Below are 21,083 nucleotides of genomic sequence, written 5' to 3' on the forward strand. Positions count from 1 at the left end.
GGCGTACTCAGTTGGGACATTGAGAGTGTTAAGTTTTACGGGCTCCAAACTGGAGTCCATAATTCGACGAATGCCAGGAATTTGTTTTCTAAGCAATTTTGTTCCAGACTGGTCCGTAAGAGTGGCCAGTTCTGGGTCTTGGTATAAATTACAACCGATAAGCACGTCAAAATCAAGAATATAATCCGGCACTATGAAAAAGGTTAATGACGTTTTTTGTCCTGTTATTTCGATCAACGCAGTAAATTTTTCATGAATAGAGAGCGGATTTTATGAAATTTGCATATCCGTTATTTTTTGCATATAAGTCTTGATATTTAATATGTGAACGAATCATGCTAATTAAAAACGAATACAGCTATAAAAAAATTGCATATTTGCATATATTTGCCTTCTGCTGCATATTTCACGTAACGGGTGCATATTTTGCATTTTTATCAATTTTTGTGCCAATTTGAAAAAAAAAAGATTGTTATTCTATCGGCATGTATCTAGAAAGACGAAATTTCATTAATCATATTGCAAATATTGTCCTGATGTTCAAATAACTAGTAAAGGTTTGGGTTTTATGGTAGTTTGGAGAATCCATTGGGTGTTAAGCCATTCTTCCAGGTAAATTTGGGCCCTAATTACTATTGGAAATACCATTCATTCCCAATATTTTTGTTCGTTACTTAAATGTATTAATGGTATGTGTTATGGTGGTTGAAGGGACGTTACCCTATTACTTTTCATCGTGAGTTTGCATTTAAAGCATTTTAAGCGATACATGTGTGTTAATATATCGAAGATAACTCAAATTAATTTATGGATTAAACCTTTTCCTGAACATATTCTTCAAGAAGGAACTGTTTTGTCGCGTCTGCTCTAAACCGGTAAGGATTTTTATATCTGTGGACGTAGTACACAGTTTTTCTATACCAAATATACTTTAGAATCATCGGAAAACTTTTGGTTAGAATATTTCGAAAAATATTTAAAAATAAATTGTTACCAAAATAGTAATTAAATAGTCGATTAATACTAATTTTGTAATTTGTAAATAAATTTAGTTCGGTTATTACGCTTTTTTTTAGTTTTTGGAGGATATGCAGCTGCATATCTCTGCATATATTAAGAAAGTTACTGCATATTTGCATAAATTTGGTGCATATCATATGATCATATTTCCCAAAATTTTGCTGCATATTTTCCGCTCTCTATTCATGAACATTTAAATTTCCAGGCGAAATTCCTTTAAGCACTAATGGGTGAGATTCAATTTTATTTACAAACAAACTACGAAAACGTTCAGAGATAAGCGACACGTCTGAGCCTGTGTCGATAAGAGCTCGAAACTTGATCCCGTCAACACTAGCGGTCGTGGGAACAGCCGAAATTCCTGTCTTACAAAAATTAACTTTGCGCCGTTGTTCAATTGCAGTCTTGGTAAAACATTTTTCAACGGTGTGACCACCTTTAGCACAAAAGGAACAAACAATTTTACCATCGCCGGCATTGTTGCCTTTATTAATGCGTTCGGGGGTTTTTGACCGTTCTGATTGCTTATTACGTCGGTCTGGGAATCGGTATTGTCTTCGCAAATGTCCAACTTTACCACAATTATGACATCGCACGGGATTTAAGGGCAGATTATTACCAAGATGTGGGCGTTTACTGGACGAAGGTCCTGCGTCCAGATCTACGGTTACATCTCGCGATTTCTTTGGAAATGCGGTTAAATACGCCAGCAATTCAGAAATGGTTTTGCAATCTCTCGTTATCGCCGCGTTTTGAACGTAATTTTCCTTAATACCGTGAACAACTAATTCGACAAGATCGTTTTCTTTCCAAGTCACACGTAAATTGCGTAAAAGAGCGACCTTTTTGTGCACGTAATTATCGTAAGTGTTACAGCTACGGCTATCATAATTTCCGGCTTCGATTAATAAACGCCCTAAATTGCGTCTTGGTGGAAAGGCATCTGCAAACTCCCTTTTAAAGGTATTCCAATCCCGCACTTCCGGTGACCAATTGTCGTACCACCCCCGAGCACCCTGGACTAAAAAGCGCCCCAATCTTACCAATAATTCCACATCTGACCACTGAAATTCCGTTTTAATTGTTTCAACCTGTTGCAACCATTTTGCAGCATCGTCGGTTTCGGGGTGGAAAACAGGTAAGTCCACCTGATCAGGGGTTGGTTTGTTTGACTTGATAGCTTGGACCAAATCAGCCAGGAGCTTTTCCATTTTAGCGTACTGCGCACTTACACAACGAACTGAGTACCGTGAAAATCCCGCACTTTCATCAAGATGTAGGCTCGGGGAATCCCACTTCTGATATTAGTTTATTCGCTAAGAATTTATAAACTGCCTTATAATATAAAACGTATAAGAACTGAAACACAGCTTGCAGCCGAATACAACCAGGCAGCCGCAACGATCTTCCCTGAATGAATCTTCAGCAGCTGACAGGCGGCGGCAGGCCATTAGTGGGTAGGCAGCCCAACATACACTTGATAACATCTAACAATAGCCTTGTCGATAAATGGACTATCCAACAGAAACAGATTTTCTGAATTCGAACCAGTAGTTTCTGAGATTAGCGCTTTCAACCAAACAAACTCCAACTTTATAATATAAGTATAGAAGTATAGAAGTATAGATTATTAAAATATTGCCGGAAACCGTTGACTATTGACTCTGGATTGGAAAGTTCATTACCGCCATACAACATTGTTCCTGGTATTCTTGTTTGTCGTTTCTTATGCTGCAGAAAGTTTTTGGGTTGTCACGGACATTTATCTGAACATTCGCAATATACTTTTTGTAAGAAGATTCGATACGTGATTTAGATTTTGCACGATAATATTTGAACAAATTGTGATATTCTTCGGAGTTGTGCTTTTTAAAAGTTTTAAAACATAGTTCCTTTAGGCGAAGAATGCTAATGATTTCCCTATTAAACCAAGGAGAGTATTCGCGATTATGTGTGATGTGTAACTTTGACACAGCAGCTTCAAAATGAGAATTAAGAACGTCATAGTATGATTTACATGCTTCTTCTATGTTATCGAAAGTACGTAGAATATTGTTTAAAGATTCTATTGTGCGTCAAAAATTTCAGATGTAGAGCGGGATGAGAATTGTCTTCTTTTACAACTGGAGATTGTGATTTTGAATTGAACATGGAAAATTTGCGAAAACGAGATCTAAGATGCTATGATGAGTATTTTGAATGCTGTTATATTGTGACATATTGAAAAAGTGACTGAATTTGTTTAATGCTACGCAAATTCGTTCTTGAGGTCTGATTGAACCGAAGGTGTGTTAAAATCGCCAATGATTATCATATTTTCGCAGGAGGCCTTTTGTGAGCTGGAGAAGATGTCTAAGAAAAATTCGTATTCATTAACTGATGTGGCCATCCACCATTGGAATGCATATTACAAATATTACTAGTTTAGTAAGATTGCTAAATGTTATTGAAACTCCTAATATATCAATCGTAAGGACTGTATTTGTTATAAATTTTAGATCCAGCTTTTTGATTCATATTTTTGTTGAGTTGCAAATAAAACTCCACCACCCCTAATGGCAGTTACAGCACTGAAATTTCGGTCACTACGGTAAACTGTACAGTTTGGTGGAAATATTTCTGCATTATAGATAATTATATATCTTCCGATAACCAAGACTCGGTGACAGCGATAAAACCGTAATTGTAAGTGGACATTGGACATATTGGTATAAATTTCGTTAGTCTTCGTTCTAAGACTCTCGACATTTTAACATTGACATGATATGTTCGTTATGTAATTGGGTGTACAATTTAGTTTAACTTTATTATCTTAGGAATACCATTTGCGTGGCGAATTTTAAGATTGAGCTCTCCATTGCGAATACGCTCATCCAGTTCTTGTTTATGATGTTTATAATAGGATATTTGCTTGGGTGTGCAATCAAATGATGAGACATATTTTTGAATGATTCCTGATTTTTTAAAACTTTTGTATTTCGAATGACACTGCGCACATCTGCTTCGTTTAATAAAGTAACACGTAAACGTCTTGGACGTCTATTAGTTGCAAAAAATTTTCCCAAACGTTGAATCCGCGAACCGGCAATTAGTGGTAGAGGTGACTTAACTGATGTGAGAATATTGTTAACAACATTTATTTCTTTTTCCACGCCTTGTTTCTTGGTTAAATTTTCTGGCTGTTCTGGGATGTTAAGAGCAGCTTTTACTCAAGCCATTCATTCGTTTCTCCAACTGTGAAGTCAATGAATTCTGAGGGATGTAAACATTTTCGAGGGGAGAGGTGAATCTTAGTTACAGCGTACACGGAAAGATTCAACTTAGTTCGGGTACCGTCGTCGACTTGTAATACTCCACCGATAATAATATCACAAAAATATTTCAAAATACGATCTCGTCGTGTCTGTACTTTGCGTTTTAGAGTGGGAGTAGATGTGAGCCTCCGCTTAGCGTCTTTCCTCACCTGACCCTAGTGAGGGCGACCAGAAATCGGCTTGCATTTTGTCCGAAAACATGCGTTCTGTTTTTTCGTTTCATAGCAACATTTTGTAATACAACGTAGCAATTTTATACACACAGTTACGAAACATTGATCTTGCTGTCCCCGTTTGAATTTTTCGAAGACGTCATTTAATTGCCGAGTTACAAACACTTCTTTTAAGCCAATTTTATGTGATTTTGTTAATTTTTATTGCAACAATTATTTATCAGATTTAAAAAATTCGAACGGTGGCAAAATGCCACATCCTTTGACAACGCTCTTAAACGTAATAATATTTGATTTTCTTATTTATCTTTCTGTTACCTCCTGGATAATCTCTTCAATCTGATATTGCGAATTGTCTGAAGGTCGATCTAACTTCAGAGAGTTTTTTAATTGAGTATTTGGTTTTGAAATTCATCTTTGAGTTTGAGGAGAGATGCATTAAATTTGGCTTGAAGATTGGAGTTTCTCGATTTTAGGTCTTTAAATTGGTTCATGGGGACGCTACAGGTATTACAAACAAACAGATTTTATCTTACTACGGGTTAGCTTGACATCGCTTTCTGATGACCCAACGCAATTTGTGTGCAAATGCCCGTGACAGCCATCGCAACTGATTGAAGAAGTATTTGGAGTTAGGTCATCCGGCCTATATGCAAGGACGAGACGGCGGGCGGACTCGAATTTAAGTTGGGTTTGATTGCGCCATTACAATTTAAACAGGTATTCATATTGGACTAAATAAGATTTGTCTTCAGTGCGACATATAAGTACATTAATAATAATAAAAACCAACAGACAATCGGAAGTGGGGGGGGTCAAGATTTTCCTGCTGCACAAGCTGTAAAACATCAGAAAACATGAAACTCGAGATTCGTCAATTTAACCTTTACTACATTATTTCACCAACATTCGAGGATTCGAAGAATGTATGTGTTTTAGTTTTTTTTTTAATTGTTCACTTCTAATTTTTTCTTTTGGATTTTTCCACCTAGGCTGAAGACGAAGACAGGTAGTCTTCGAAACATGTACCCCAACTTACAATAAACCATCCGTATTATATATGTGGAGTTTGGACGTATTACCTACTATGTTTAACCCTTTTTTGACTAACACTTTGAGTTGGATCACAAATCAATCTACTTATACATTCTTTTCGATTTTGAAATATTGTGACGAGTCGTCATTAAATTCGTTCACGAGAAAATTGTAACTAAAAAGACGAACAACAAATCCCCAAAACATAACTCGAAAATTTGCAGATCTTAATTAATTAACACGCATGTCCTAACCGGCATATAGCACCATTCAAATAGATAAACAAACTCAACCACCAGTCCCCGAATGCAGGAACAAAATTCACGTATTTGCAAATTGCAAATAACATTGCGCTTGCCAGACGTTGCAAATAACTTATACAGAATAATACGCCATAAACATCGCCAATCGCAATTACTTTCTTCTGAAGTTGTATCCAAACTCAAATGGCTGCAAACAAAACGCAGACGCAAAAAAAAACCATCAAAGAACGCCGTCGCTTCAAACTTACTACGTCATCAACCCAGCAGTACATCTGTGCACGCACACTCATCTTAGCCCTCGCTAGACTGATCCCCACTTCATCCCCGGAACTGGGATTTCATCAGCTTCCCATATTTTTACCATACAAGGAAACGGACTTACCGATTGGTCGACGCATCTTCGCATTTTCATGACCATACGGTACCACACAAAAGCGTGGGTCTATTCCTATCCAAAACGAAGCTATATAAGGGCGAATTGCCAGCAGGACAGGCAATTCAGTTCAGTTGAAGTTCCGAGTTGCTGTCGGAGACGCTGCCCAAACCTGTGTCGAGATTTTTACTATTTTTGCTGAATTTTGAAGAAATCCGAACTGAGAAGAATTTACTGAGCCCGAGAGGAAGATAGAAAAATTCTCAATGCTGCGGCTGTGTAAGTCTACCTTTTAGTCATCCTTGGTTTATCGTGCTTTCCATTTTTTCATAATGTGTTCTCTAGTTCGGGTCGTACATAAGTAGCGTTTAATTTATGCGTTTTAGTCGGGGGATCTTCGATACGTTTGGTGTGAACAAATAGCGCCGTAGGTGAAAAGAATTTAGTGTTACCATATGTTCTCGTTTGCGGGTGGTACTTTTGGCCTCGCGTCGGTTCTCGGCCGTTGAGGAGGATTTTTCGATAAATTACCGATCGTTTTTATGCTAATTATTCCAACGTTTCCTTAATTTGACGATTTAACCCTTTTGTTTGCGACATGAATATTTTATGTGCGTTTTTGTTCCGAACTGAAACCATTTTAATTTAATTTTCTTGCAGTCGATAATTTTATGTTGAATTTTTGCCGTTTTTAAATATGATTTCGTTCTCTGATTATTTTGCCATAGTAAGGTATTTGGAAACCTCGCATTTTATTTTAATTTAATCATCTCACTGTATTTTAGCGCATTTATGGTACTAATTTCCCAATGTTTAGCTGCATTTAAAGACTATGACTGTTCATTTTTGCATGTATTTAACTGTCCCTTAATCGCTAATTTTTCTCGTGAACAAGTGTTGCGCTCGGAATATTTAGCTAATCAAAGAACGTAACAATTCATTTATCTCTCTTTTTACATGTTTATATTCATAAGTTGTCGTAGATTTAAGTGCATGATTTTAGTTCGTTAATTTTAGTTGTTCTTCTTATTATTTCTCCGGATCCCTTGAATTATTGTTTTTTTTTATTGTTTTAGATGTTTTAATAATTTTAATTAGCAGATAAATGCCCAATCGCAGTTATTAAATAATTAAGTATATACTCGATTTCATAGTTAGCAGTTTTCTAAGTTTATTTATCACGCACGTAATATTAATATTGTTTAGAAGGTATCGCACTTGATTAGGGATTTACTGAATTAATTTCAAGTTTGCATAATGATTTTTTTTAGGATTAAATTTATTTAAAATCGTAAGTTGTGTTCATAGATTTTAACGGTTTTATTAGTGGAATACAATTGCGTGACGCTTTAGAAGATAGTTTTACATGTTTTGTTTTTTTTTGTGTTATGTGTGTAAATTTATTTACATGTTTTATTTTTCCGTTCATCATTTACATATTTACTCGATTATTCTTTTGATATGCTTGTAATTCTTTCTTTCAATATATGTATCAAAATGTTAGAAATGTTTAATTATTACCTCTTCCCCTACATGCAGTTTAGCTCTTCCATTTCCAAGAAAATGGGCCTATTTGGGCACGACAATATGGCTTTTGGGTTTTTTAGGTGCTTGAGGTATACTAATTCAATCAACATCTGTTGTTGAAATTTGTTTATTGCAGTTTCTGATATAGGAATGTCTAATATGGGTGCTTCGATCTCAGAGTGGACGGTTTGGCTTTCGTTTTTGTCTGCTGGGTGTTCTTCAACGACTGTTTCAACATCTTCTAGTTGAAGTTCTTCTGGAATATTGTTAAACAGAGATTCGTCAAAGTCATTTTCAAGATTATCATCTATCATATTTTCGTCAAAGTTTCCTTGAAGAGCATCGTTTAATATGGTAGTCGTTTTCTAGTACTTGCTTTTCATCATTTGTGGTTTGGTTACGGTTCTTCTATCATCTATGACATCCATTGCAGTGATTGATGTATCATACTAATAACAATGGAAAACTATGAATCGCTACGGGATGAACAACTCAAGGACGAAGAGTTGGTGGCAATAATTAATGACCTTGAAACCAACAATGAAGAGACTGTGAGTCGCTGGTTGGGTCGCGGTTATATGTTGTCCAAAGGTATTTTGTATAAATATTCCCCGGACGTTGATAGCGAAGAGCCACAGCTTGTAGTCCCGAAGCAGCAGGTACCAGACGTTATGACCGAATTTCATAATTCACCGATTGCAGGTCATCCAGGTGTCGAGCGAACTATTGAAAAGGTAAATCCCAGGTATTACTGGTCAACATTGCGACGTGATGTGAGGCGACACGTCCAAAATTGCACAGAATGACAAAAATATAAATGCAGCAATTTAAAACCTGCTGGACTTCTGCAAACGCCCGTTATGGCACAGCGATTTGAAATACTAGCTATGGATCTTTTCGGCCCTCTTCCAGTGACCCCTGCTCAGGAAAGATGGGTTTTGGCTATTGAAGATACAGCTAGCAGATGGATTGAACTGTTTCCACTACAAAAAGCAACTGCCGAAGCATGTGCCAAGTGTCTCATAAATGAGGTAATACTTCGCTATGGGACGCCCCGCAAGATCATCAGCGACAATGGGCCACAGTTTGTAGGAGAAGTGATGCAACAGGTCGCCTACTGCCGCGGCTTCACACAAAGTTTGACTCCTCTCTACTACCCCTCTAGAAATCTCGAAGAGCGAAGAAACAGGGATATAAAAACGCAACTAACCATCTTAGTTAAGGAGAAGCATAATATTATTATTATTATTAGAAAAAAATGGAGCAGAGGTCAGAGACCTATTATGCTCCTTCAAATAGATTTCCCTAAGTAGAGTTACTGATCCAATTTGTTCTTAAACATATTAACAGTTGTCACATTTACGATTTCACTATGCATTCATCAAACACCCTGTTAGGAAAGAAAACCTTCGAACAATAGTTCTAAATGACTGCTTTTTTAATTTGTAAACGTGCCCTCGCAATTGGTTAGTATTCAATTCAAAAAGGGTTTTGAGGTGGCACATATTTGGATTGTGAAAAATCTTGTAAACCAATATCAAGTCTCCCCTCTTCCGTCGTTGTGAATGTAATCGAAAAACTTTTGAAAGTGAAAACTTTATTTATTTTCTTTTTGAATCGAAAAACAGACTTAAAAATTGTTTCTTTCGTCACCATAGCGGCGATGACTTTTTACCGCAGCCCTGGTGATGCTACAGTACCCCCCTCCTAGTGAGAGGCGCGAACGAAAACTAAGATAACTCATTAACAATGTAATAACGAGACAAACAATATGTTGAAAATTAAGTATTTGTGATTACGGTTCGGAAACGGACAGGTGACCGAACCACACGTCCACAACGCGTTGTCGACGGTGACTTCACTGGTGCAGGATCTGGATGTGAAGTATTCTCTGGAGTGATGTCCGCTTACGTAGGATACTTGTTATCTGGTTCGATGTAGGCGACTTTGAGCCGATCTATAGAGACGGTACTTGGTTTACCATTGATAAGAAGCGTAAAGAACTTGTCCTTTTTATCTAACACTTTAAACGGACCATCGTATGGTGGTTCGAGAGGCCGTTTAACACGATCAACGCGCACAAAAACGAAATTTGCAGTTCCTAAGTATTTTGGCACGTAAAGGTCTTGTTCGCGGTTGTGAGTGGTTCTAGTGTGGGCCATCTTCTGCATAACATTTCTGATCTTATCGGCGAATGTTGAATCTGCAAATGGTTGTGAAGTCTGTATCAGTCGCGGGTCTGTGAGGTCGCCGGGCATTCTTAATGTTGTACCGTAAAGAAGTTCTGATGGTGTTGCTTCTATGTTTTCCTTCACTTCGTTTCGAAGTGCAAGTAACACAAGAGGGAGTGCTCGTACCCACTGAGCGTCATGACACTTTAGAGCTGTCTTAAGCCTCCTGTGAAATCTTTCTACAAGGCCATTGGACATAGGGTGAAAGGCGGTTGTTCGAATTCTGTTAACTCCAATTAAGTTGCGAAGCTCCGAGAAGAGGACTGATTCGAACTGTGTACCACGATCAGTTGTTATTTGTGAGGGCACTCCGTAGCGAGAAACCCAATGGTTGACAAGTGTTCTGGCACAAGTTTCAGCCGTTATGTTAGCGATGGGGATGGCTTCCGGCCATCTCGTGAAGCGAGCAATAGCTGTAAATAGGTACTCAAAACCTTCTGAATGTGGAAGTGGACCAACTATATCTACGTGGACATGCGAAAGTCTTGCGTCGGGATCCAAGAAAGTTCCAATCGGCGATTTGATGTGCCGATGTATTTTGTTTTTCTGACACTGAAGACAGGTTTTAACCCAATTCGATGTGTCTTTTCTCATACTTGGCCAGAAATAGTTTCTGGAAATTAATTTAATGGAGCATTTTGTGCCAGGATGTGCGATGTTATGCGTAGATTCAAAGATGCGACGACGGTGCGGAGGCGGAATATATAGACGATTTCTTCCTAGCGTCGTTTCGTACCAGAGATGCTGAGCTGACAAAGGATCTTGAATTTCTTGAAAGGTGAATTTGCCTTCTTGTTTCAAGCGTTGGAGATCGGGATCATCAGCTTGTGCTGTAGCTAGCATTGAAGAGTCTAGAGCTTTGCAAGAGATTGTAGCAATTCTCGAAAGCATGTCGGCAGGCACGTTATTGATACCATTGATATACTGAATGTCGGTAGAATATTGTGATATTAAATCAAGCTGTCGTGCTTGGCGAGGGCTGGATGTTTCTGTTTTTTTCTGAAACGCATATATCAAAGGTTTGTGGTCGCAGAAAATTGTAAAAATACGACCTTCCAGGAAATGTTGAAAGTGGAGAATTGTTTTGTAAATAGCAAGCAACTCTCTGTCGTATGTGCTGTAGCGTCTTTCTGTGCCGGTGAGTTTTTTCGAGAAGAAAGCAATGAGTTGTTGTTCGTTGTCCACGAGTTGTTGCAAAACACCGCCAAGAGCAGTATCGGAGGCATCGGTTGCAATGCTCAACTTACTGTGAGGTGCTGGATACGTTAAACGAGCCACGTTCAGCAAAGAAGATTTGCATTTGTCGAATGCTTCAACTACTTCTGGAGTACTGATAATTGGTCGGTCTTTACGAGTGCAGCCATTTAGTAAACAGTTCAATGGAGATTGTAACTCGGCAGCATTCGGGATTCAACGCCGGTAGTAGTTAATTGTTCCCAAAAATCTTTGTAGAGCCTTTGAAGTTTTCGGAAATTCCATGTCTTGTATAGCCTGAACTTTTTCTGCTAGAGGTTTGATGCCATCTGACGAAACTTGAACACCTAAGAATTTAAGAGTGTCGACGCCAAAAACACATTTCTTTGGGTTAATGACTAGATCGTGTTGACTAAGTCGTCTTAAGACCATCTCTAGATGCTGGAGATGTTCTCCAGGAGTCGAGGATGCTATTAGTATGTCGTCTAAGTAGGCATAAGTAAAGTCTAAACCGTGCAAGACTTGATCTATGAAGCGTTGAAAAGATTGTGCAGCATTCCTCAGGCCAAATGGTATTCGCAGAAATTCGAAGAGACCAAATGGTGTAATTACAGCTGTTTTAGGTCGATCTGCCGCTGCAACTGGTATCTGGTGATAAGCTCTAACAAGATCAAGAGATGAAAAAACTTTCTTGCCGTAGAGGCAATGACTGAAATCCTGAATATGTGGAATAGGATACTTATCCGGTATCGTTACCGCGTTCAATGATCGAAAGTCTCCACATGGCCTCCAACTGTTATCTTGTTTAGGCACAAGGTGTAGAGGACTTGCCTACGGGGATGACGACGGTTGTATTATTCCCAGTTTTAGCATCTCGTCAAATTCTTTTTTAGCGATTTTCAGCTTCTCAGGAGAAAGTCTTCGAGCTCTGTGAGAAACTGGCGGGCCTTTCGTCTGAATATGATGAAGAACAGTATGCTTCGGCTCTCGAAAAATGTTGAGGGGGCGGATAACTTCGGGAAATTTACGCAGGAGGTCCTGATATACTTTTTCGGTGTTCTGGAACAGCGCATGTATACCAATTTCGTTGGACTCCTTTGCGGAACATGATACTGAAACTGAAGTTAATGTGTCTATAAGCTTTCCCCAGTAGCAAGCAATATTTTTCTAATATTTATATAAGATTGATATAATATTAAATGTTGATTAGATATTACAAATATTTATATAATATTCATTTTATATTTATAAATTTATATATGAATTTCAACATATATTACATATTTATGAAATGTCTTTTTATCAAGATACCGAACAACAAAAATGAAAAAAAAGTACCATGTTGGGACAACTTGTAGGTAATTTATGTCATAGGGTTTTTATCGGAGCAATATTAAAAATTGATTTGAAAAAATACCAGCTATTGTGAAATTGACACTATTCGAAATATCGTGTTGCACACTATTAATTGCTCATTAAAAAGTAATATTTTTTTTATTTTTGCGAACAAAAAATAATAATTTTATTCATCATTTTTGTAAAACTTACTTAAATTTGCGCTTGCTCTGCTGGAACGCGTTTGCGCAATGTGCAACATATACATATTTTCTGTTGTTGTTGGTGGTTCAAAAAGTATTTTCTGTAAGTTCATGGTGTTTGTTCTATTGTGAATTGTGATTATCGGTACTGCGATAAATTCAGAATAGTGTAGTAAATACCGTTTTGTCAAGAAAACAGTACTAATTCTACATAACCTCACTTCTACAAGCAATGCAGAAAATGCAATTTCTCAACACGTAAGTATATTTAAGAGGTTTAATATTCCTGAATATAAGCACATTATGAATGTAGAAACAAAATGATGAATGTCCGGGCGCAACCAAAAAAAAGAAGAAATCCAGTTAGAAATTGCGGGAGATACGCAGAAATTGAATGAATTGGTAAGCATTTATTATTCTTATTATTAACTCCTAGTATTTATAAACTAGTTAGTTTCAGACTGATAATAATGTTTATTTTCCAGGAAGAGAAGATGTAAAAAAACATGTAGGTACCTATGCAATTTTGAAGAAATCATTAATAATGAACCAAATTGCTTTCAAGTTTTCAGGGCAAGGAAAAAATAAGCTCTCTTTTAGTGAACTCACAATTAACAAGGCTACAATATGTAAAGTTATGTGATTTCTTAAAAATTACGAAATTTGTAAGTTAATTTAATTGTAGGTACCACACGGAAACGTCACAAAAACGCCACAACTGCTGAAATTTAAAAAATGGTAGGACCTCATTAAGCGCAGACAAAAGCAAGAGTGAATTCTCATCGAAAAAAACATGAGGTATGATTTTTTTCGGTTATAGAGCAAATAATTATTAAATAAATATTTCTGTATAACGATTGAAATGTAGCAGAACATTGTTATTTCCATTGACAATGTATTTTTATTTCATTGTAAGTTGGCAGTGTATTTTTATGTTTAAAAAATTTATATTGTGTTTCACATCAGGTGATTTTTTAAATTTCTGCCCATGAAGCTTATGCCAGCAGTTTCAGTTTCACTGCTGACATAAGCAGTGAAACTGAAAAAAAAGCAGAAATTAAAAAAAAATCACCCGGTACAAATTTTCAACGAATTGGTTCTAGGACAAATAATTTTTAAATGTATAAATATTGCCGCAACTTTTCAAATACACTGTTATTTCCAGTGACAATGTATTTTTGTATTTAATAAATATTATATTGTATTCCATACAAGTTTTTTTTATATCCATACCCCCTTTCATATGAAGAACATTTATTAAATGTTCTGAACTAAATAAGTATTAAACATTGAAAATAAATATATATTCAATATTTAAAACCAATATTGATTTTTTAAAAAAAAATCTGTCGTTACCCATATTATTTAAATGTTAGAACTTCAATATTGATTACATATAAAATGTTACTGGGGTTTTGCCACTAACGTCAACTAAGAGTTTATAATGTCCAAGAAAATCAGCGCCTAAAATAGCGTTTGTAATTTTGGCTACTAGGAAGGTCCACCGAAAACTACGCCTTAAACCTAAATTCACATTGATTGTCTTTTCACCAAAAAGTTTAATGTTTGAACCACTAGCTGTTTGTAAGGCGAATCGCGGAAAATATGTACAATGTTTATCGCGATAGCGTTCGGGTAAAATGGAAAAGTCTGCTCCAGTGTCTATTAGGTATGGCATCTTGGAGGTTTTGTCGCTTATGTACAACCGATCGGCGGCGTTCTCAACGGCAGAAATTACCCTAATTCCTGCCGGGAATCGGCGTTTTTTGAAAACTGACAACCTAGGCCGTGACATTTTCGAGCCTTGTCACCGAATTTGACATGATACCAACAAACATTGACGTTTTGGTCTCCTTTGGTGATTGACCGACTAGCACTACGCGTTCGTTTGTAGTTGTTATACTTGCGGTTCTCATGACGGCGTCTGCTGTAATCGCTGGTAAGTTCTCGTTGCAACCGAATTAGCTCGTCCATTTTCTTAACCAAGATGCTCAATGGACTGTTCGCATCGTTTGTAGGTGCATCGTCTCCACGAGCAGTGATTGTTGAAACAGCTGTCATCGGCGCTGCTTCCAAAATTTTGTCAGCTACTTCCGCGAGCTTGCCTAAATTAATGTCACCAAGCGATATTAGGACTGGTTTAATATTTTGTGGCATTTGTTGCATAAAAAGCTCCCGTAATACTTGTTCGTTCACGGATTTGTTTGAACCTTCTCCCACGAGGGTTATCATTTGACGATACAGTTGTGACGGCTTTTTAGAACCAAGCTCCAGTCCTGACAATAGTTGTTGCACTTTTTGAGCCTCTGACAACGTGAGACGTGCAAGTATGGCTTGTCTTAATTTACTGTACGGCTGCTGCTCCTCCGGCTTCAGGGCTGTAATTATGTCTGCTACCTCGCTAGCGATTTCGGGAGGAAGAGCACCAAGAGTATGGTTATATTTTGTCTTCTCAGCGGTGACGTTTACCAAATCAAATTTTTCCTCGATAATGGCGAACCATAATTCCGGTTTGTGGTTCCAGAATGGAGGTAGTTATCCCACTGCGGCGTTTACCTGCTGGCTCTCGGCAGTTTCAGACGATTGGGAAAGTTCGATTGGAGAAGTAATTTCTTCTATTTGATATTGCAAATCTTGCTTTCAAAATACTTATATCACGTCGGGGTCACCAATGTGGTTGAAGGACTGTGAATGTAATCGAAAAACTTTTGAAAGTGAAAACTTTATTTATTTTCTTTTTGAATCGAAAAACAGACTTAAAAATTGTTTCTTTCGTCACCATAGCGGCGATGACTTTTTACCGCAGCCCTGTTGATGCTACAGATATAAGATTTAGACATCTTAATCGGGTTTGATCATTTTGTGTTCTATAGCCCAATACCTTTTTTGTAGCCCTTCTTTGAATTTTTTCCAGCAATTCCTTATCCCGCTGTAAAATTGGTGACCACACAGTATTGGTATATTCCGAAATTGGCCGTATATACGACTTAAACAATTTCAGAAATGTATCTCGTGAAGGGTGTCTAGATACATTGAATAACATATAGGATGAGAATTTGCTCTTCGTGCAACGTAAGCCACTTGATTGGACCAAGATAAATCAGATGTTATTATAACACTTAAATAATTTTGACTATCCACGATCTTTACTACCTCATTATCTATCATGTAAATGTGTTTAGGGTTGTTGGTACCCAAGTGCAATACTTTACACTTGCCGTTATTCAACGGAATCAACCAGTTTAAGCACCAGCGGTAGACAGTATTTAAATCCGTTTGCAGTTCTCGATAATTTAGAATAGGATTAGCATACAGTTTACAGTCACCAGCATAGAAAGCATGATTTGACGAAAAATAAATGAGGTAAGTCCGATATGTAGATAATGAAAAGCAGTGGTCCCAATACAGAACCCTGCGGGACACCAGACACAACCACCCGTTCAGAGGATACCGAATCGCCCACTCTGACGTAAAACTTAGGACCATGAAGAAATGATCTGATCCATTTCAATAATGGGCCTCGAATCCCAAAATTATCTAATTTAGTATATGTGGAGTGTTTCGTTACCGCCGGTAAGGTTAGCAATGAATGGTGCCATGCACGGTTTTCAACCGGAAAAACGCCCGCTTTTCTGTGCTTCGGTCGGGAAATGAGGACACCTTTTGATGTGCATACTGACATTCGTGCGGTCGTGAACAACGAAAATTTCGTCGCGAAAATAACGCCGTACCTAAAGGTGATCGCGGAGACATTAAAAGATTCGCGCGAAAGGTCCGAGCATCAACAAGATCGAGCGAAGAAGTCCGCGGACCAACGACGCAGGCCTACGCCCACCTTCGACATAGGTGACAAGGTTCTCGTGGATGTACACGCTCTCAGTAGTCAAGAGCGCGGTTTTTCAAGCAAATTCACCCCTCGACGGGACGGTCCATACATCGTGATCGAGAAGAAGTCTCCAGTGACTTACGTTGTTGCTTGTCGAGAAGAGCCAGACAAGCCAATGGGCAAATACCATGTGTCTGCCTTGAGGGCATTCACCCATGACGACGGCGATGACGAGGTGCAACCAGTGGTGCCTTTTCGACGACGTGGTCGTCCCAAGAAGGCGCCCGCTCCCGAGGTCGTACCCGATCCGGAAGATGACACGGCTGAACCAGATGTTACGCAAGTCCAGCCTTCTGGTCAACGTCTTCGAAAACGACCAACATGCTCTTGCTGTACATAAAGCCATATTTACTTTCTAGTTTTCAGATATTAGATTCCACCTGTGGGCAGTCCATGTAATCTAAAGCGGGAGTGTAACGCGAGCGCTCACTAGATGCCGCTACGGGAGTGGAGGCAACCCTAAGCAACCCTCACGGACGAACTACTCGCTCTCTCCCCGTTCGGTCGCGGCTAAATACAGTCGAACTAGTTTATAGTTAGAATAGTATACTTTTGTAAATATTATGATGCCATTATTAAGTATACTTGTTTTCCCGAAATTGCGTATTATTCAAATAGAGTGGCTGCGGAATTAAGTGGTCGTTACAGAGTGATATACTGACTGAGATTTTGGAGTGATAAAATATTTAATTCGACTTTCTGTAAACTGGATTTCAGGGTCAGTTATTCTCTCATGTATCGTAATATAGAGGTGTTCCAAAAATAGGTACATAAATTTTAACCAGTGATAGATCTCTAATCAAGTTTTTCATTTGTTATTTTCTTGAGAAACACACTTGAACCAATAAACTGCGTTTGAAAATTTGTGTTGACATGTCAGTAGTTTGTTAAAGAAAAGTCGACGCAGTGAGCTGAAATTTCTACAGTGCATTACATTGTTAAAATATGAAAATTGGACAGATTAACACTCTTGAACATAAAATATCAAATTACGTCACACATAAGTACTCCTCTTATAGTAATCGATCAATTACAAACGGGTGTCCTTTAAAGTAAATCCATCATTACCCAGAAGAGTGGGTAATTACCAGTAGGTAATATATATTGTCATGAAGACAAATATTTTATAATTCTTAGTTTGCGAATTCATGACGCCTCACTTCCTCTTGAATCATGCGATGGTGCTATTTGGAGACGGAGGAGCATTATCGTGCTAGAACGGAAATGTGATTGAACTAAGACAGTGACATTCGATAATTTCATCGAAAATTACCCGAAATTGGGGGTTTGTTGAAAAAGTATAGTACGCAACTCGAGGGTTAAGAGCCTCGTGCTTGAAATTTTTTCTCTCTTGCGTAATTGCCTTTTTAACCCTCTCGTTACGTAATATACTATTCTTCTCTTCTTGGTGCTAGTAAGAGAATTACAAAATACTTTCATTAATTTCAAATTTCAATTCAAATATACTGAATTTAAAAAAAAAAACTGCGGAGATGGAGGGAATTTTGAATTTTTTACTTGCTGAATCGTCGAGTTTATTATCTGATGTAATGATTCCGTTTCTGTCTTTTTAAAAGATCTGGAGAGACATGCACCCTCAATTTACTGGCTATCCGGGTGAAAGTAAGGTTATGCAGTTTTTTTTTAGTTTCAGATGGCAGATCACAAAGAAAATGTTGCCAAATTTTTTGAAGAAGCAGAACAATCTTTAAAATTAAAAATACCTGAAGATTTAAAGAAGTTACTTGTAATAAATGGTTATCACGATGTATCTTTAATTGCCAAAATTACGGAAGAAGACATTGCAGAAATTGAAAATTTCTCTAAAAACACATTACCCACTCTTATAGATAAAAACGATTTTGAAAGTTATTATGGAATATTTGCCCGCAATGTCCAGTCGTTTAAAATTTTTGGTGGATACCGAAAAATTTTAACAATGCTGATACAGTATTGCGTCTCCTTCGAAAAGTTATCGAGATTACAGAGCCTATCTCCTAAAAACTCTAACAATCAAGTCCCATCACCAACCTGCAAGAAAAACCAACAACATACAGTATCATTCAACTTGACGGAAGAAAATTGTGCAATTTCACGATCACTTAAGAAATAGGTAAAAGAATTTTGTCAAGATGATGAAAAATGGAATTATTTCAATGACAAGTTCAACAACATAAAAATTGTTTCAAAGCTGGACGCTACCAAAACCTAACCTGTAACATTACTTGTTTTTGCAATAAACACATACCTATTTATAAAATATCAAAATGTGATAACTATAAGAGCCGTTGGATATATACAAATTTCCATAGACATTTTAAAGTACATGTCACCGCAACTAGTCAAGAATCTAGAAAATCACAAGAACCTCGGCAACAACAGGGACTCGCCCAACAACGAATCCAGCGGTACTTAAAATCGCCTTCAAAAATCATCAAGACTATGAAGAATTCCAGCGATTCAGAAAGTGGCTGTCAAGATTAAAATAGAGAAAGTTCCTTTTCTAAAATAATACAAGTGATTTCTGATGTGACCCTACGTCCAGACACATTTTCAGTCAACATGGGTAATTTAAAGACAAATGACAAAGATAATAAGGAGGATAATAATTTATCAACATGTTCGACTTTAACTGAAAAACTTCAGCAGGATTTTTGTCAGAGTTTTCATGATAGTGTTGGGGTAATTGTTGTGGGGACAAAAAATTTTGAAGAATATTTGAATATTTCTTCAACTTTGTCATCTGGTCGTTGCTCAACATGGCAGTTTTTGAAATATCAACGAAGTGAAAGGAAAAGGAGAAGACTAGAACAGAGATGTGAAAAACAACAGCTATTAACCAACTTTTTCCCCATAATAGAACAAATTAAAAACGTTATCTGTGAAAACAAATTAACATCTAATTTAACAGAAAGCATATATTACAATTTTGATAGAAATGAAACAGAAAAACTGCCAGATACAGAAAGGCCAAAGATAAATGAATTTCTCCAAATGCTCCATGACATTTCATCAAAAAAATGCGTCAAAATCAAGTAATCAGAATAAGTATAACGCCACTTTAAAAAAGTTTTGCCTATACCTCTACTACATAAGAGGTCGTCTATTGTATGAAACGCTGCAATCGAATTTACCAAAAGTAATTCCTCCAATATCTTCTTTAAATAGATACAGTGCTGAAAATAGTACAAAACTGGACGAAGGTGTTATGGACTTCCAAGGATTAAAATTATTCCTAGAAGAAAGAAATTTAACGAAATTTGTTTGGATCAGTGAAGATGCGACTCGAATAACGGGTCGCATAGAATATGACTCTCGATCTAATAAAGTGGTAGGATTTGTGTTTCCTTTAAGAAATGGGCTACTGGAAACAAACCATTACATAGCTTCTTCCGCTCAAACTATTCAAGAGTACTTCAAGACTGGAACAAAAGCTCATTATGCGTACATAATTGTGGCACAACCCCTATCTGATTATTCTCCTACGTACTGCCTCACCATTTTTGGGACCGACAATAAATTTACTTATCAAGACGTCAAAAAAAGATTTGCCATTATGCAGAAAGATGCCCAAAAGCATGGAATTTCAATTCTAGGTTTTTCTTCTGATGGAGACACGAGACTTCTCAAAGCGATGCGTTTAAATTCTCGTCTACCTATTTCATTCGACGAAAATCATTTGAATAATTGGGAATGGTACCAAATGGGTTTCAGTGACAGCGATCTGACATCGTATGTCCAAGACACTGTACATATTATCACAAAGTTAAAAACAAGGTTTTTAAAATCAGACTCAATATTACCTCTAGGGAATTACGTTGCTACAGTTGCTCATCTTGAAATATTAGTAAAAAATTACACCGAAGATCAACATATGCTAACAATAACGGATTTGAAAGCAGAAGACAGCGGCAGCAAAAATGTGTAACCCAGAAGTAAGAAAAATGATAGCCGACAACATTGACAACAGTGCAGGAACAACAGCTTATTTGAAACTAATGTATCTTATATCGGCAGCATTCCTGGACAAAACGTTATCTATTGTAGAAAGGATATACAGGGTTTTCATAAATGATTATAGGGTCGCAGTAGGTTATGGATGTGTGCCGCCTTTCGCTTTATGTGTACTTTACTAAATGTGTCCTTGGGCACGACAAGCACCACATGCATCTGTATAACTGGTTGCCTAAATGCTTCATGATTAAATATCGAAAATGCATGCGTCAATACACATGTGACTAACATAACAAGGCGATACTGGCGATAACAAGTGAAATTTTTGGTTGGCTGTTGATATACACCATTTATACACACGCACAAATTCCAATAACTAAATCATCCACGGAAAAAGAATAAGTTCCACGTTTAGGAGTATATTTGTAATGAAGTGCAGGAGGCGAAGCGCCCGTGTGTCCTTTCAAAAAGTTAGCACGCGTTGGTGACCATAAAAAGTTAGGTTATGTTAGCAACGGCTGCAATGCTGCAATTAAAGAATGCACGAATGCGAAATTTAACAAATTTTTGTGGCA

At 37.4% G+C, this 21,083-nt stretch overlaps 1 protein-coding gene and 1 long non-coding RNA gene across 18 annotated transcripts in view; one reads left to right on the forward strand and one right to left on the reverse strand.

The window, feature by feature from the left end:
• Dscam2 (Down syndrome cell adhesion molecule 2) overlaps positions 1–21,083 on the reverse strand; it is a 956,598-nt gene that overhangs the window by 803,848 nt on the left and 131,667 nt on the right. The window lies entirely within an intron of this gene.
• On the forward strand, positions 12,576–13,466 carry LOC135135153 (uncharacterized). Of its 2 annotated transcripts, none has more exons than XR_010281450.1 (5): positions 12,576–12,926; positions 12,982–13,070; positions 13,154–13,176; positions 13,234–13,302; positions 13,354–13,466. It is a non-coding gene; the product is annotated as an uncharacterized LOC135135153 (long non-coding RNA). The 2 variants fall into 2 exon arrangements; XR_010281449.1 differs by having other exon boundaries at positions 12,585–12,926; positions 13,234–13,297.

This window comes from Zophobas morio, unplaced genomic scaffold (assembly GCF_036711695.1).
Source record: "Zophobas morio isolate AGI-343-1 ecotype UQ-CSIRO unplaced genomic scaffold, CSIRO_AGI_Zmor_V1 ptg000024l, whole genome shotgun sequence".
NCBI classification, from domain to species: Eukaryota; Metazoa; Arthropoda; class Insecta; order Coleoptera; family Tenebrionidae; genus Zophobas; species Zophobas morio.